Source organism: Pseudophryne corroboree, chromosome 3 (genome assembly GCF_028390025.1).
Source record: "Pseudophryne corroboree isolate aPseCor3 chromosome 3, aPseCor3.hap2, whole genome shotgun sequence".
NCBI lineage: Eukaryota > Metazoa > Chordata > Amphibia > Anura > Myobatrachidae > Pseudophryne > Pseudophryne corroboree.
This window is the reverse complement of record NC_086446.1, coordinates 280,034,969-280,053,518: the sequence shown is the minus strand read 5'-3', so window position 1 is coordinate 280,053,518 and position 18,550 is coordinate 280,034,969. Positions and strand designations below refer to the sequence as shown.

The 18,550-nt window shown below is 47.8% G+C and overlaps 1 long non-coding RNA gene across 1 annotated transcript in view; it reads left to right on the top strand.

Moving 5' to 3' along the window:
• Nucleotides 1-207: 207 nt before the first annotated feature.
• The window catches only part of LOC135057701 (uncharacterized), an 89,606-nt gene continuing 71,263 nt past the window's right edge, over nt 208-18,550 (top strand). Inside the window, exon 1 of the long non-coding RNA XR_010244310.1 lies at nt 208-332. This is a non-coding gene — a long non-coding RNA (uncharacterized LOC135057701). The remainder of the gene's footprint in view (nt 333-18,550) is intronic.

The window sequence follows — 18,550 nt, the reverse complement described above, 5'->3', positions numbered from 1 at the left end:
GTAATAATAACCTCTGTTTGTGCCATAGAAAGTGGTTATCACTGCTTCATCATACGTAACAGGAGGTCTACCGCAAAAATGACGGAATTCTCCTGCAGTCACTTTCATTTTGCATGATGCTTCTACCTCATATCCTGCTATGGGGACTGCGCACCAATGATAAGTTGAGCCCTGTATATTTCTTGTTGCTTTAAAAATACCGTTACTATAATGTGTTGAGAGTAACTGGGCACACATGCCATATTGCCAACATCCTTTGTGTGCAGTGTACTACCTGTGAAGGGTTGAAAACTCATCTTAGGGGATTGCTCAAAGGCTCAATTTTGCATCAGGTAACATCATCTTAAAGACTTAAAGGCATCGTTGGTTTCAAATGTCAATGTGTATATGTGCCTGTGCTTATTGCTGGAACCCTTCACCAGCAGCATTACTGAGGGGCTCATAAGCTCAGATTGAAAAATCGCATGTAAAATGTGTTGTGTATATGCAGCAATACAGAACGCACCAATGATAAATAGACCCCTGTAAATGAGGTTACTACAAAGAGTTTCTTTATTAAAATGTTATTGGCTGCAGGCCCTGGAGTCTTTTTTATAATGGAGCAAATATCATTGGTCAGCAATGACAGATTATCCTTCCTAGTAGTGGAGCCTACCCTGAGACTATTATAAGAGATCTATTGTTAAAAAATTGGGTGGTTTCTTACCTTTCAGGTGATTATTATTATTATTATGACCAAATATCTTATGGGTCATTTATAATTAAAAGGAAATAAAAAAATAAATAAAACTGAATTTTAAAACTAAATATAACAGCTATAACATCAGCTCTAAAGGTGCATACACACTGTGTGAATGGCCTGCCCAGCAGCTGCGACCGCAATTTAATTGCGGTCGCAGCAGTTGTGTACAACCCCCTGCAGCCGCAGCCAGGATGTGTATGTAGGAGGTCCGCAGCCATTTTTTAAATTGGAGCGACTGCCCCAAAAACTCTGCCGACCTGCCTCCGTTTTCCCCGCAACCCTCGGTCGCCGCCCCTGCACGCCCTGCGAATGCTTATGCCTGTCGGCTGTGCATGTGCTGAACGGTACCTGTGCATGCGCACTGCCGCCGCCGCCAAGGTTATTGTGGTTGTATCGCTTAGCAATGCAACATGAATAACCCCCATAGTGTGTACAAACTAAGCAATACAGTAAATGATATTGATCTTTGACGTCACTCTTCGGCAGGCCCGTACATGAAGCTTCTGATGATATTGACAGATTGAGCTGCATGTACAGCCGACAGAGGGGGTCGTTAACAACCCCCGAGAACGTGCATCGGCCCTCGTTTGCAGCATACACATTGGCCCTCATTCCGAGTTGTTCGCTCGGTAATTTTCTTCGCATCGCAGCGATTTTCCGTTAATTGCGCATGCGCAATGTTCGCACTGCGACTGCGCCAAGTAAATTTGCTAAGAAGTTTGGTATTTTACTCACGGCATTACGAGGTTTTTTCTTCGTTCTGGTGATCGTAATGTGATTGACAGGAAGTGGGTGTTTCTGGGCGGAAACTGGCCGTTTTATGGGAGTGTGTGAAAAAACGCTGCCGTTTCTGGGAAAAACGCGGGAGTGGCTGGAGAAACGGGGGAGTGCCTGGGCGAACGCTGGGTGTGTTTGTGACGTCAAACCAGGAACGAAACTGACTGAACTGATCGCAGTGGCAGAGTAAGTGTCGAGCTACTCAGAAACTGCTAAGAAATTTCTAATCGCAATTTAGAGAATCTTTCGTTCGGAATTTTGATAAGCTAAGATTCACTCCCAGTAGGCGGCGGCTTAGCGTGTGCAATGCTGCTAAAAGCAGCTTGCGAGCGAACAACTCGGAATGAGGGCCCTTGTGCAATATTTTAGTCAATATTGCTCAAAATGGGGAAAATGAGCTAAATTGATTAAAATATCACACAGTGTGTATGTATCTAACCTTGGATTTTAACACCGGCCCAAAAATTATCACAGACACCACATTACGTAATCCATGCTTCAATCCTTACCATAAACCAAGCTCAGTCTCTAACAACTACTAACAAAGCACTAATCTTATGTCCCCAAATGTTAGAAAAGTAAAGTACCTACACGCTCCATCAAACATAAAAAAGACAACTTTAGGGGACAAATGAAACTTACTCCTTGGATTTCAAAGGGACAGGTGCATTGGCGTTTCTATAATGGGTGCAATGTGTGCGGTGCACACGGGCCCCTGGCTCTAGGGGGGGCCCCACACCGCACACATTGCACCCATATTTTAGCACTCACCTCTCCGGAGTCCAGCGTCGGACGGTGCAGCCGCCTCCGTCCAGCACAAAATCGACTCCAAAATGGCCGCCACGCATGCGCACTTTAAATTTTATCTCCGGAACATGGCGGGCGCCATGTTTCCGGAGACCTGCGCATGCGCAGTAGGATCCGGCGCAGTGTCGGAGCCTACAGCGCCATGGAGAGGAGGGGGACCACCCGGAGCCTTCTCCTTGCTTAAGACGCCCCTGGACAGGTGTGGGCGTATGTACTTTGACCCTTTTAGTGTCTTAAAGTCACCCTGACTTGAGGCCATTTTGACCCTTCTTGAGCGGCATTGTTTACTTTTTCGAGAAGTGTGTACGCTGTAAATGACGAGCGATGCACGGCCCCACGGGTCGTTAACGACCCTCTGTCTCGGCCGAGCTTGCAGCTCTATTTGGACTCATCGTCCAAAGCTGCGTATTCTGGCCCGGGAGGGGACACACTAGGTGATGTCGCTCACTGAGCACATCACCTAGTGTGTACCCACCTATAGATAAGTGACTGGTCTATACCTTATGTGATAACCCAACATAAATGAATGCAAGCAATATGGATGGCAATTTTCATATTAAGATGCTACTATACAAAATATGAAATAACCAAGTTACTAGTGGCAGTGACAATACAGTATGTAGAACCGTTTCAGATGCTGATTATAGATAGAAACGTCTCAAAAAAAGGTGTAATTGTGACAGTAGATGTGGTTTCCTTTGCACAGCTGAATTACATTATTTCTTAAAGGACCACTATTGGAGGTCACCTCAAGCTGTGATTTGGTGTGCCAATTTCATGGTTTCTGATCAAGTAGCCAGCAAATTACTGTGTGTAGTGGCCAAACTGAACACATGTCGATCAGTGGCTGGCTGAGGAATGTACTCTGTGAGTGTGTGTAGCCACTCTAGCCATATGTGTACTCCCAGTTCAGTTTTACTGGACGTTAGTGTAGCAAACTTGTCTGCACACCTGTATATAGCATATGTTCCATGTTTTCTTACATAGTGCAGCCTTTTTGTTTTGCTAAAATGAGTTTTGGTTTAGGTGCCTATTTGCTGCTCTTGCTTAGTGGGTACCTGGCTTTAAAAGCTGTATACAGGTCAGTGACGTACGGTGAGGTGAATAGCTGGGGAGAAACACATGAGGATGGGTCTGAATGCTGGGAGCCTGCCTCACCTCCTACTCACTGTATCTCTCCCCTCACTACACTAAGTTACAGTGTTTATTGAGTCTCCTACCTGCAACCCTGTGTCTTCTCTTGCTGCTGCTGACTGAGCCTCAACTGCACTTCCTGGTCACATGACACATCCAAGTGTCCATCAGCGCACAAGGCAAACCCCCACACTCTGAGGCATGCCTCTATTAGCTCCCTCTCTGTGCAGCATTACTGCCTGCAGTGTGACCCCGCCCCCAGCTCTGCAAAGTAGTGTATGACTGTAGAAGTGGGGCAGAGCTGTCGCTAGGGATGGCCAATGGTGTGGTAACCATTGATGGTTACCATTGATAGCAAAATGGTAAGTGACCATCTATGGCTGCCAACAGGGGCGGATTGGCCAAAGGGGCACACAAGGAACTTTCCTGGTAAGCCGACATGTCTGTGGGGCCTGTTTTGTGTGTTGTCATGTGGCCCCACCCCCCACATGACTGGCAACCTACTGCACTCAGTACACTGCATTGTCCCCATTCATTGTTATTACATCTCTGCAGTACAGCAACTCTGCCATACAGTGATGCTGCCATGGCTACACGGTATATTATACCTCTTGTGCTGCCCATGTTGGGCCACTTCTACAAAATTTTACAGGGCCGCTTTTAGTTCCCAATCCACCCTTAGTCTGCAGCAAAATACACAAAGAAGACCGCATTTGCGTACAATCAGGCCCTATGAGTAGCGATCCCAACCCTCAACAGAATCCACCCCCTGCACGTCTCTGGTACAGGTAAATCTCAGTCCAGGTAAAAAGCATAGCAATGTGAAAATTCAGATATATTTAGTACTGGACTGTGTAGAAGGGGAATACTGTGGGATATTGCTATATGTGGAACTAATATACCTTCAATAAATCTGCCGCAGCTGTGGAGATAGGGCATCAACACCTGCAGCTGTCGAAATCAATAGCTGCAGGTGTCGGAACGGTCAGCTCTTACATTGCCCCTGCATATCGGCTGATAACGACAGGGCGCTTCACTGGACACACACCGCAGCTGTAATACACGGAGGGAAGTGGTATCAGTGGACCTTTCATACATTTACATCTGGGTGTCACCTAGGTAAGGGACACCACTGCATTAGATATCTGCCCACACTAAAATATCACCAAATATCAGGAGAAAGGGGGGGTTGGGGGGGTTCTTTTCCATGTATCAAACACAGATTAGATTGCTTTAGTTTTGATTGTCCTCACTTATTACTTCACTACCCACCACACAGGTGCTGTGGAACTATGGCAGGGCATGCTGGTATGTGTAGTCCTGTAGCAGCTGGAGTGCCACAGGATGCCTACCCCTAACCCATTAGTTACTTGACTACCCATGGTGCATCAGTGAAATTAATCAAAACTATTTTTCACAAATAATTCTAAAATGTAACTTTGATAAGTTTGTCTATTTTCTATCAGTTTTTTTTATTAGGGATCAGTATGAGATCCTGGCGGTTGGGATCCCCGTGCTCAGGAGACCGACGCCGGGATCCTGACAGGCTGGATCCTGGCGACAAGTGCAGCGTGTCCCCTCGCAACAGGGTTCTATACCCCCAAGTAGGGAAAGCAGCTGGCAGTCGAGACGTTGACCGCCGGCATTGCAGCAGGTGTCGGGATTCCGGCGTCAGTATATTGACCACTGGGATCCTTTCCTGTGGTCAGTTGACTGCCTCCCATTTATTAATGTTCCCAGTTGGTGCTGTAAAATAAGTCTGTACCATGGGCCTGATTCAGAGGCAAACGCAATAGGCACATCAGTCTTTGAATGCAGCGGCTGTGTGAGAATACACTAATGCCGCAAGAGGTGGTTTGTATTAAAAGACTCCCACTGACAGCGTCTTTGATATGATGCCTGCGTCCGAAGATGCAGCATTGGATCATCTAAGGATACTCTGAAAGGCCGCCACATGTCCGCTGCTGAGACCAGTTAATGTGCATTGGAAGACGCAGTCTCTGGCCTGAGTCTCTAAATCTGAATACAAAGTGCTATGATGCAGAAGCCGTGGCTCTTTTCCATGCCAAGTTGCATTGTGCTCCGTATACAGACTCAGTAGCACTCAGCTATCAGTATCGCATATCACATTGGTCAGCACAGTCTCCTGGGGCGTCCTAGTGGCATTGCAGCAAAAAAGGACGTCTGACACTAGCAGGGGCGGATTGGGAACAAAAAGCGGCCCTGGAAAAATTTGTACTAGTGGCCCCACTTGGGCAGCACCAGAAGTACTGTAGGAGGGAGAGAAAGAAGGCTCTTGTGTGGGTGCACTCTTTAGAAAAAAAAAAAAAAAAGAGCCTTCTTTCTCTCCCTCCTACAGTACTTGTACTTTCTGGCTCTGGGCGCACCACCAACAAGGACAACGTCATCCATTTAAGTAAAAAAACAGGTGTTTTTTTCACTTTTCTTTTCAATTTTGGAGTGTTTATCTGTACGATTTTGGTCCTCTCGTATCTATATACTGTATTAATTTAACTGGTGCCCGATCGCCCCCTGTCTAGTCAGGCAGCACCAGAAGTGTAAGGTCTAGCCAAGGGCCATGGCAGCAGCACCCTCCCCCCAAGACTTTCCAGATAGTGGGGATGCCCATCATCAAGGGGAAGTTAAAAATAAATAAAATTAAATGTTATGAGCACATTATATGATACACCTTCAGAATTTAGGAAACTATATCATTCTTTAGAAAGATATATTTTCTTGCTTATTACACCAACCGTATCCCAATCACTATTCACTCAATCTTATATGTCAGCCAAGCAGGCAGACAGAGCATACACTAGATACACATCTGCAATCACAGGCTAAGTGGCAAAGTAATTTTCATATATGCAAATAGTTTGGCATCGTATTCATTATGTCTATAAATAGGACCACATGTCCTCAAACAAAACAGGCCCCATGGGTGCATCGGTCCACCGGGAATCTTCCCTGTAAGCCCTATGGCCAACCCACCTCTGGACACTAGCAGAGTTGCACAGGATCTGCCGGCTCACTCGCGCCAGGCATCTCATGCTGCACAGCGTATTAAGGCTAGATGTATGAGGACAAATATGTATGCTGGACATCAAGTTGTCAGATAAAATATCTGTCAGTCTAACAGGCATTTTATCGGGATGTAGTTAATATCCCTGTAGTCACCATCCCGATGGCCGGAATGACTACAGCGGTATCCCAACAGTCAGAATGCCGACAGATCCCCATGGTAAGTACTGCAGTTAGGGTTAGAGTTAGGCACTAGCGGGAGGGTTAGGGTTAGGTAGCAGAGGGAAGGGTTAGTGTTGTGGCCCCCATATATCTGAATATGTGTTGGGGCAATACTCCAAACCTCCAACGGGCATGTCGGGGGATCGGTAATGGGACTGGTATGATTTACCGCCACACAGGATGCCGAATGTCAGTATACCGACATCAGTATCCCAAGGGGTACAATGCTGGCAGGGAGGTGAGTACAACGAAGCCCCTTGCGGGCTCGTTGGCGAACTACGCTCGCTACAGGTTCTATTCTCCCTCTACAGGTGTCGTGGACACCTATAGAGAGGGATTCACCTACCTCACCGGTATACCAGCGGTGGTTTGTTGCCCTCGTCGGGATCCCAGTGTTGATATTGTGACTGCAGGGGTCCAGACGAGCGGTATGCTAACCGCATACCATCAGTAATATTAAATGCTGTTGTTGGCATTCTGACCATCGGGATGGTGCCTGCTGGGATATCAATACCATCCAATTTTATTTGACCGTGTATTCCCAGCATTAGGCTCTCCTCAATGAAAAATCCAATCAGAATTCTATTGTGTATGGTCTAGTATCACCTTTTTTATAGTTTGCTGCAAATTTTCAGATGTCACCGTAGGTGTTCAATACTGCCATATGCACCAAAAAAACAACAACTCATTGCCTTTCTTGATTGAAAAATCCAATTGTTTTATCATATATATTTTACGTCCTAGAGGATACTGGGGTTCCATTTAGTACCATGGGGTATAGACGGGTCCACTAGGAGCCATGGGCACTTTAAGAATTTAATAGTGTGGGCTGGCTCCTCCCTCTATGCCCCTCATACCATGCATTTATTTTTCTGTTTGTTATTTTCAGGCAGGACTGGATGCACCAGCCTGCTTGCTTCGTGGGACTTACGGGGGGAATGGCCCAACCTCTTGAAGTGTTAATTGTCCCGTTCCCCGCAGACAGGACACTAGCTCCTGAGGGAACTATTCGCAAGCCCCACCACGGCGAGCGTACATTCCCGCAGCACACCGCCACCCCTATCAGAGCCAGAAGAAAGAAGAGTGGTGAGTACTAAGCCGGCGTCACGGGTTATCGGGTCGCCGGCCATTATGGTGGCATGAGGGTATGGAGATGCACGGTTTCTAACCGGGCGGATTGCGTCTCCAGACTCGGTACACAACTGTGTCTTAGTACACTGTACACAGTACCCACACTGGCAAACACAGCCTTAAAACGGATCTTGCTCCATTTTAAGCACAAATTTACCTCAGTCAGTAAAAAAAAAGCGGGAAGACCGTGTGCCATTGAAGGGGCGGGGCTTTAGAGGAGGAGAGGATACAGCGCCATTTTCCCTCTGCAGTGGACACAGACGCTGACTGACAGGGACGTGCAGCTCCTCTGGTGTGACTCCAGATTACCTCAGCGGTACCAGGGGGTCATAGCAGGGGGAGAGCGATATTAGTGTACTAAGTCCCCAATCTGGGTACTTAGTCTGTGACCCGTCTAAGCTTGGCATTAGCGATAAGGGTGTTGTGGGCTGGCTCCAAAATACTCTGTCTCCCTGGAAGGACTCTTTGAGGGTTAATTGTGCTGTTAACCTTTCCTGTGTGTGTGTGCTGTCACATTTACAATATGTCAGGCAAAGAGTGTGTTTCATGTACAGTGGAGTGTACCTCTTCCCCAGGGAGCTCACTACTATGTACTCAGTGTGGTGCACTTTCTCAGGCTAGTGGGGCTGAACCAGCGTGACTGGATTCCATTAAAGGAATGATTTCCAATATATATAATAAATTGTCCCGCCATGAGAAAGAGACGCAATACTTAAGAAAGTCTGTGGATGAGATTATGAATAGAGACTCAGTCCCCAAACAAGCGTCTCAGTCCCCTGCCATTTGTCTGCAAAAACGAACTCTGGTACATATCCTGCAGTCTGACTCTGACGCCGAGGGGTCAGACATGAAGGAGGGGGAGGTGGATTCAGAAGAGGGGGATGTTGCTCTGTCACAGGGAATAGAGGCTCTTATAGAAGCTATCAGAGATGTTCTGCAAATTCCTGATAAAGTGGCAGAGGAGTGTGAGGAATCTTATTTTAATGTAAAGAAGAAATCCTCAGTCACTTTTCCTGTGTCAAAGGAATTGAATACCCTGCTTGAAGAACTGTGGGTTACTCCTGATAAGAAATTTTAAATCCCTAAAAGGTTGCTCTCATCTTTTCCTTTTCCTCCTGAGGATAGGAAAAAATGGGAAAATCCAACGATAGTGGATGCATCAGTGTCCAGGTTGCCATGGAAAATAGTATTACCTATCCCTGGGGTAGCCTCTCTGAAAGACATGGCTGATTGTAAAATTGAGACTACACTCAAATCCTTGTACACAGCTGCGGGGGTGACCCACTATAACCTGTGCATGGATACTAAAGCCATTGCTAGATGGTCAGGTAACCTAATTGAGGGGTTGGATTCCTTACCTAGGGGTGAGATTGTTTTTCTCCTGCAACATATACAGGACTCTGCGAACTTTATGGTGGAAGCCATAAAAGAATTGGGTTTGCTTAATGCACGCGCCACGGCTATGGCAGTGTCAGCACGCAGGGGCTTATGGTTACGCCATTGGACTGCGAACTCCAGGAAAAGCGTGGAAGGCCTACCCTTCACAGGAGAGGCCTTATTTGGAGACAAACTAGACAAATGGATCTCCAAAGCTAATGCGGGTAAGTCCACATATCTTCCTTCTGCAGCTCCCCCAACTAGGAAGACTTACTCAGGACCTACTCTACAGTCCTTTCGGACTGCCAAGTTTAAGGGCAAAGCCAGAGGATCTTCTACAGCCAACAGAGGCGCTAGAGGTAAACCATGCAAACCAGCAACTGCCGGTTCTCAGGAACAGAGCTCCAGCTCTGCTTCCTCAAAGCCTTCAGCATGACGGTGGACCACGATGCCTGGAAGACTGGCAGGTGGAAGCCTGACTAAAAAATTTCAGTCACATCTGGACGACATCATGCCAATATCCCTGGGTCATAGATCTTATTTCCCAGGGTTACAGACTGGAGTTTCAGGAATTCCCACCTCACAGATTCTTCAAATCAGGTTTACCCGTTTCACAGGAGGCAAGTATATCCTTACAGGATGCCATTAAAAAACTGATACAAATGCAGGTCATTGTTCCAGTTCCACCTCATCTCCAAAACAAGGGATATTATTCCAACTTGTCTGTGGTACAGAAACCGGAGGGTTCGGTAAGGCCGATTCTGAATCTAAAATCATTGAACCCGTACTTCCGGGTGTTCAAATTCAAGATGGAGTCTCTGAGAGCAGTGATCTCATGTTTGGAGGAAGGGGAATTCCTAGTGTCTCTGGACATCAAGGATGCGTACCTTCACATTCTGATCTGGCCACCTCATCAGGCTTATCTATGGTTTGCACTACAGGACTGTCACTACCAGTTCCAGGCCCTACCTTTTGGTCTCTCCACGGCACCGAGGGTGTTCACCAAGGTGATGGCAGAGATGATGTTTCTCCTTTGCAGGCAGGGAGTGAACATAATTCCGTACCTGGACGATCTTCTGATAAAGGCACCGTCCAGGGAGAGGTTGTTGAACAGCACTGGCCTCACAATCAAACTACTCTTTGGATCACGGCTGGATTCAAAATCTTCCGAATTCTCACTTAGAGCCAACTCAGAGGCTCCCATTTCTGGGAATGATATTGGAAACATAGTCGCAGAAGGTTTTTCTTCCATTGGAAAAAGCAGTGGTAATCCAGTTGATGGTCCGGGATGTCTTGAAGCCAACCTGGATGTTGGCCTCTTACGAGGCTCTTCAGTATGGAAGGTTTCATGCACAACCCTTCCAACTCGATCTGTTGGACAAATGGTCCGGATCGCATCATCACACGCACCAGAGGAGCCGTCTGTCGCCAAAGGCCAGGATCTCCCTTCTGTGGTGGCTACAGACTTCTCACCTGCTCGAAGGCTGACGGTTTGGGATTCAAAATTGGATTCCAGGGGGTGCAGTTTCAAGGAAGATGGTCAAGTCAGGAAGTCGTCCTTCCAATCAACATCCTGGAACTCAGGGCCATATACAACGCTCTTCTGCAGGCCTCATATCTTCTTCACGATCGGGCCATTCAGGTCCAGTTGGACAATGTGATGGCAGTGACGTACATAAACCGACAGGGAAGAAGCAGAGCAGCAATGTCAGAGGTGTCAAGAATTCTCCCCTTGGCAGTAAAACACGCTGTGGCATTGTCGGCGGTCTTCATTCCGGGAGTAGACAACTGGGAAGCAAACTTCCTCAGCAGACACGACCTGCACCCGGGGGAGTGGGGCCTTCACCCAAAGGTGTTCAGGTGCTTGACAATTCGATGGGGATGTCCACAGATCGACATGATGGCTTCTCATCTCAACAAGAAGCTCAAGCGGTATTGTTCCAGGTCGAGAGACCCACAGGCAGTGGCAGTGGACGCTCTGATGACTCCATGGGTTTACCAGATGGTTTATGTGTTCCCATCTCTTCCACTAATCCCAAGAATTCTCAAGAGAATAAAAAGGGAAAAGGTTTAAGCACTTCTCATTGCTCCAGCTTGTCCGAGAAGGGCCTGGTATGCGGATCTACTGGAGTTGCTCTTGGAGGACCCACGGCCTCTACCACTTCGCGAGGATCTTCTGCAACAGGGTCCATTCATCTATCAAGCCTTACCACGGCTACGTTTGACGGCATGGAAGATGAACGGCTGATTCTTGCCAGAAGAGGCATCCCTGACAAAGTCATCCCGACTATGATCCAAGCCAGGAACATAACCACTGGATTTGCAAGAAATACGTCTCTTGGTGCGAGAACAGAAAATATTCTGCGGTGGAATTTCATCTGGGACGTTTCCTACTTTTTCTGTAGTCGGGGGTGGATGTGGACCTACGTCTGGAGTCCATAAAAGTCCAGATTTCGGCCTTGTCCATTTACTTTCAGAAACAATTGGCTTCTCATACTGAAATCCAGATGTTCTTGAAAGGTTTTATGCACATCCAACCTCCCTTTGTGCCTCCTACTGCATCTTAGGATCTCGATTTGGTGCTGCAGTTCCTCCAATCAGATTGGTTTGAACCGTTACAGGAGGTAGATGATAAATATCTTATGTGGAAGACAGTCACACTGTTGGCCTTGGCCTCAGCGAGACGTATGTCGGATCTAGGGGCGTCGTCACACAAGTGCCCCTACCTATTCTTTCATGAAGACAGAGCTGAACTCAGAACTTGTCAGCAATTCCTTCCGAAGGCGGTGTCCGCGTTTCACATCAACCAACCTATTGTGATTCCGGCAGTTACGGACACCTCTGCTACTCCAAAGTCTTTGGATGTTGTGAGGGCTTTGAAGGTATATGTAAAGAGGACGGCTCGTCACAGGAAATCCGACTCGCTGTTTGTTCTCTATGATCCCAATAAGATTGGGTGTCCATAATCTAAGCAGTCCATTGCACGCTGGATTAAGCTCACTATCCAGCATGCTTATTCCACAGCAGGCTTGCCGGTTCCGAAATCTGTTCAGGCCCACTCGACTCGTCGGTGGGGTTTTCCGGTTTGGGAGCTTTGGTATTTCCCCAAGGTACTAAATGGTTCCCCAGTATCCTCTAGGACGTAAGAGAAAATAGGATTTTAATTACCTACCTGTAAATAATTTTATCGTAGTCCGTAGAAGATACTGGGCACCCGCCTGGTGCTTCGTTATTCCTGCCCTGTTACTTGGATAAGTATTGTTGTTTAGTACAGCTGTTGCTGTTCCTGTTCAAGTTTGGTTAGCATGGCTTTCCTCTTGTTTGTGTGTGCTGGTTCGGAATCTCACCACTATCCTTATCTATCCTTCTCTCAAAGTATGTCCGTCTCCTCGGGCACAGTTTCCTAGACTGAGTCTGATAGGAGGGGCATAGAGGGAGGAGCCAGCCCACACTATTGAATTCTTAAAGTGCCCATGGCTCCTAGTGGACCCGTCTATACCCCACGGTACTAAATAGAACCCCAGTATCCTCTACGGACTATGAGAAAAGGATTTACTGGTAGGTAATTAAAATCCTATTTTCTATTTCTATTCTGTATGGAAAGATATTACATTTTCATATAGCATAGGGCAAAAATGAGGGTTACTACCATGGATGCTTGACTTTGGCAATTGATACCCTCTCCCCCCAAAGAAAATAAAATACCAAATAAAATAAAATAAAAGCCTTTATTGATTGAAAATGTCTATTGTGTACAGTATAGTATCACCATCAGTGGGGTTGACACCAAAATAGCAGAGCTGCTCTTCTATATTGGTGTCACCCAGGGGCCAATAACAACCAGTGCACTGTAAACTAGAGATGAGCGCCTGAAATTTTTCGGGTTTTGTGTTTTGGTTTTGGGTTCGGTTCCGCGGCCGTGTTTTGGGTTCGAACGCGTTTTGGCAAAACCTCACTGAATTTTTTTTGTCGGATTCGGGTGTGTTTTGGATTCGGGTGTTTTTTTCAAAAAACACTAAAAAACAGCTTAAATCATAGAATTTGGGGGTCATTTTGATCCCAAAGTATTATTAACCTCAAAAACCATAATTTACACTCATTTTCAGTCTATTCTGAATACCTCACACCTCACAATATTATTTTTAGTCCTAAAATTTGCACCGAGGTCGCTGTGTGAGTAAGATAAGCGACCCTAGTGGCCGACACAAACACCGGGCCCATCTAGGAGTGGCACTGCAGTGTCACGCAGGATGTCCCTTCCAAAAAACCCTCCCCAAACAGCACATGACGCAAAGAAAAAAAGAGGCGCAATGAGGTAGCTGTGTGAGTAAGATTAGCGACCCTAGTGGCCGACACAAACACCGGGCCCATCTAGGAGTGGCACTGCAGTGTCACGCAGGATGGCCCTTCCAAAAAACCCTCCCCAAACAGCACATGACGCAAAGAAAAAAAGAGGCGCAATGAGGTAGCTGTGTGAGTAAGATTAGCGACCCTAGTGGCCGACACAAACACCGGGCCCATCTAGGAGTGGCACTGCAGTGTCACGCAGGATGTCCCTTCCAAAAAACCCTCCCCAAACAGCACATGACGCAAAGAAAAAAAGAGGCGCAATGAGGTAGCTGTGTGAGTAAGATTAGCGACCCTAGTGGCCGACACAAACACCGGGCCCATCTAGGAGTGGCACTGCAGTGTCACGCAGGATGGCCCTTCCAAAAAACCCTCCCCAAACAGCACATGACGCAAAGAAAAAAAGAGGCGCAATGAGGTAGCTGTGTGAGTAAGATTAGCGACCCTAGTGGCCGACACAAACACCGGGCCCATCTAGGAGTGGCACTGCAGTGTCACGCAGGATGTCCCTTCCAAAAAACCCTCCCCAAACAGCACATGACGCAAAGAAAAAAAGAGGCGCAATGAGGTAGCTGTGTGAGTAAGATTAGCGACCCTAGTGGCCGACACAAACACCGGGCCCATCTAGGAGTGGCACTGCAGTGTCACGCAGGATGGCCCTTCCAAAAAACCCTCCCCAAACAGCACATGACGCAAAGAAAAAAAGAGGCGCAATGAGGTAGCTGTGTGAGTAAGATTAGCGACCCTAGTGGCCGACACAAACACCGGGCCCATCTAGGAGTGGCACTGCAGTGTCACGCAGGATGTCCCTTCCAAAAAACCCTCCCCAAACAGCACATGACGCAAAGAAAAAAAGAGGCGCAATGAGGTAGCTGTGTGAGTAAGATTAGCGACCCTAGTGGCCGACACAAACACCGGGCCCATCTAGGAGTGGCACTGCAGTGTCACGCAGGATGTCCCTTCCAAAAAACCCTCCCCAAACAGCACATGACGCAAAGAAAAAAAGAGGCGCAATGAGGTAGCTGTGTGAGTAAGATTAGCGACCCTAGTGGCCGACACAAACACCGGGCCCATCTAGGAGTGTCACTGCAGTGTCACGCAGGATGGCCCTTCCAAAAAACCCTCCCCAAACAGCACATGACGCAAAGAAAAAAAGAGGCGCAATGAGGTAGCTGTGTGAGTAAGATTAGCGACCCTAGTGGCCGACACAAACACCGGGCCCATCTAGGAGTGGCACTGCAGTGTCACGCAGGATGTCCCTTCCAAAAAACCCTCCCCAAACAGCACATGACGCAAAGAAAAAAAGAGGCGCAATGAGGTAGCTGTGTGAGTAAGATTAGCGACCCTAGTGGCCGACACAAACACCGGGCCCATCTAGGAGTGGCACTGCAGTGTCACGCAGGATGGCCCTTCCAAAAAACCCTCCCCAAACAGCACATGACGCAAAGAAAAAAAGAGGCGCAATGAGGTAGCTGTGTGAGTAAGATTAGCGACCCTAGTGGCCGACACAAACACCGGGCCCATCTAGGAGTGGCACTGCAGTGTCACGCAGGATGTCCCTTCCAAAAAACCCTCCCCAAACAGCACATGACGCAAAGAAAAAAAGAGGCGCAATGAGGTAGCTGACTGTGTGAGTAAGATTAGCGACCCTAGTGGCCGACACAAACACCGGGCCCATTTAGGAGTGGCACTGCAGTGTCACGCAGGATGTCCCTTCCAAAAAACCCTCCCCAATCAGCACATGATGCAAAGAAAAAGAAAAGAAAAAAGAGGTGCAAGATGGAATTGTCCTTGGGCCCTCCCACCCACCCTTATGTTGTATAAACAAAACAGGACATGCACACTTTAACCAACCCATCATTTCAGTGACAGGGTCTGCCACACGACTGTGACTGATATGACGGGTTGGTTTGGACCCCCCCCAAAAAAGAAGCAATTAATCTCTCCTTGCACAAACTGGCTCTACAGAGGCAAGATGTCCACCTCATCATCACCCTCCGATATATCACCGTGTACATCCCCCTCCTCACAGATTATCAATTCGTCCCCACTGGAATCCACCATCTCAGCTCCCTGTGTACTTTGTGGAGGCAATTGCTGCTGGTCAATGTCTCCGCGGAGGAATTGATTATAATTCATTTTAATGAACATCATCTTCTCCACATTTTCTGGATGTAACCTCGTACGCCGATTGCTGACAAGGTGAGCGGCGGCACTAAACACTCTTTCGGAGTACACACTTGTGGGAGGGCAACTTAGGTAGAATAAAGCCAGTTTGTGCAAGGGCCTCCAAATTGCCTCTTTTTCCTGCCAGTATAAGTACGGACTGTGTGACGTGCCTACTTGGATGCGGTCACTCATATAATCCTCCACCATTCTATCAATGTTGAGAGAATCATATGCAGTGACAGTAGACGACATGTCCGTAATCGTTGTCAGGTCCTTCAGTCCGGACCAGATGTCAGCATCAGCAGTCGCTCCAGACTGCCCTGCATCACCGCCAGCGGGTGGGCTCGGAATTCTGAGCCTTTTCCTCGCACCCCCAGTTGCGGGAGAATGTGAAGGAGGAGATGTTGACAGGTCGCGTTCCGCTTGACTTGACAATTTTGTCACCAGCAGGTCTTTCAACCCCAGCAGACTTGTGTCTGCCGGAAAGAGAGATCCAAGGTAGGCTTTAAATCTAGGATCGAGCACGGTGGCCAAAATGTAGTGCTCTGATTTCAACAGATTGACCACCCGTGAATCCTTGTTAAGCGAATTAAGGGCTCCATCCACAAGTCCCACATGCCTAGCGGAATCGCTCCGTGTTAGCTCCTCCTTCAATGTCTCCAGCTTCTTCTGCAAAAGCCTGATGAGGGGAATGACCTGACTCAGGCTGGCAGTGTCTGAACTGACTTCACGTGTGGCAAGTTCAAAGGGCATCAGAACCTTGCACAACGTTGAAATCATTCTCCACTGCGCTTGAGACAGGTGCATTCCACCTACTATATCGTGCTCAATTGTATAGGCTTGAATGGCCTTTTGCTGCTCCTCCAACCTCTGAAGCATATAGAGGGTTGAATTCCACCTCGTTACCACTTCTTGCTTCAGATGATGGCAGGGCAGGTTCAGTAGTTTTTGGTGGTGCTCCAGTCTTCTGTACGTGGTGCCTGTACGCCGAAAGTGTCCCGCAATTCTTCTGGCCACCGACAGCATCTCTTGCACGCCCCTGTCGTTTTTTAAAAAATTCTGCACCACCAAATTCAAGGTATGTGCAAAACATGGGACGTGCTGGAATTTGCCCATATTTAATGCACACACAATATTGCTGGCGTTGTCCGATGCCACAAATCCACAGGAGAGTCCAATTGGGGTAAGCCATTCCGCGATGATCTTCCTCAGTTGCCGTAAGAGGTTTTCAGCTGTGTGCGTATTCTGGAAAGCGGTGATACAAAGCGTAGCCTGCCTAGGAAAGAGTTGGCGTTTGCGAGATGCTGCTACTGGTGCCGCCGCTGCTGTTCTTGCGGCGGGAGTCCATACATCTACCCAGTGGGCTGTCACAGTCATATAGTCCTGACCCTGCCCTGCTCCACTTGTCCACATGTCCGTGGTTAAGTGGACATTGGGTACAACTGCATTTTTTAGGACACTGGTGAGTCTTTTTCTGACGTCCGTGTACATTCTCGGTATCGCCTGCCTAGAGAAGTGGAACCTAGATGGTATTTGGTAACGGGGGCACACTGCCTCAATAAATTGTCTAGTTCCCTGTGAACTAACGGCGGATACCGGACGCACGTCTAACACCAACATAGTTGTCAAGGCCTCAGTTATCCGCTTTGCAGCAGGATGACTGCTGTGATATTTCATCTTCCTCGCAAAGGACTGTTGGACAGTCAATTGCTTACTGGAAGTAGTACAAGTGGGCTTACGACTTCCCCTCTGGGATGACCATCGACTCCCAGCAGCAACAACAGCAGCGCCAGCAGCAGTAGGCGTTACACGCAAGGATGCATCGGAGGAATCCCAGGCAGGAGAGGACTCGTCAGAATTGCCAGTGACATGGCCTGCAGGACTATTGGCATTCCTGGGGAAGGAGGAAATTGACACTGAGGGAGTTGGTGGGGTGGTTTGCGTGAGCTTGGTTACAAGAGGAAGGGATTTACTGGTCAGTGGACTGCTTCCGCTGTCGCCCAAAGTTTTTGAACTTGTCACTGACTTATTATGAATGCGCTGCAGGTGACGTATAAGGGAGGATGTTCCGAGGTGGTTAACGTCCTTACCCCTACTTATTACAGCTTGACAAAGGCAACACACGGCTTGACACCTGTTGTCCGCTTTTCTGTTGAAATACCTCCACACTGAAGAGCTGATTTTTTTGGTATTTTCACCAGGCATGTCAACGGCCATATTCCTCCCACGGACAACAGGTGTCTCCCCGGGTGCCTGACTTAAACAAACCACCTCACCATCAGAATCCTCCTGGTCAATTTCCTCCCCAGCGCCAGCAACACCCATATCCTCCTCATCCTGGTGTACTTCAACATCTTCATCTTCAATCTGACTATCAGGAACTGGACTGCGGGTGCTCCTTCCAGCACTTGCAGGGGGCGTGCAAATGGTGGAAGGCGCATGCTCTTCACGTCCAGTGTTGGGAAGGTCAGGCATCGCAACCGACACAATTGGACTCTCCTTGTGGATTTGGGATTTCGAAGAACGCACAGTTCTTTGCGGTGCTTTTGCCAGCTTGAGTCTTTTCAGTTTTCTAGCGAGAGGCTGAGTGCTTCCATCCTCATGTGAAGCTGAACCACTAGCCATGAACATAGGCCAGGGCCTCAGCCGTTCCTTGCCACTCCGTGTGGTAAATGGCATATTGGCAAGTTTACGCTTCTCCGACGACAATTTTATTTTAGGTTTTGGAGTCCTTTTTTTACTGATATTTGGTGTTTTGGATTTGACATGCTCTGTACTATGACATTGGGCATCGGCCTTGGCAGACGACGTTGCTGGCATTTC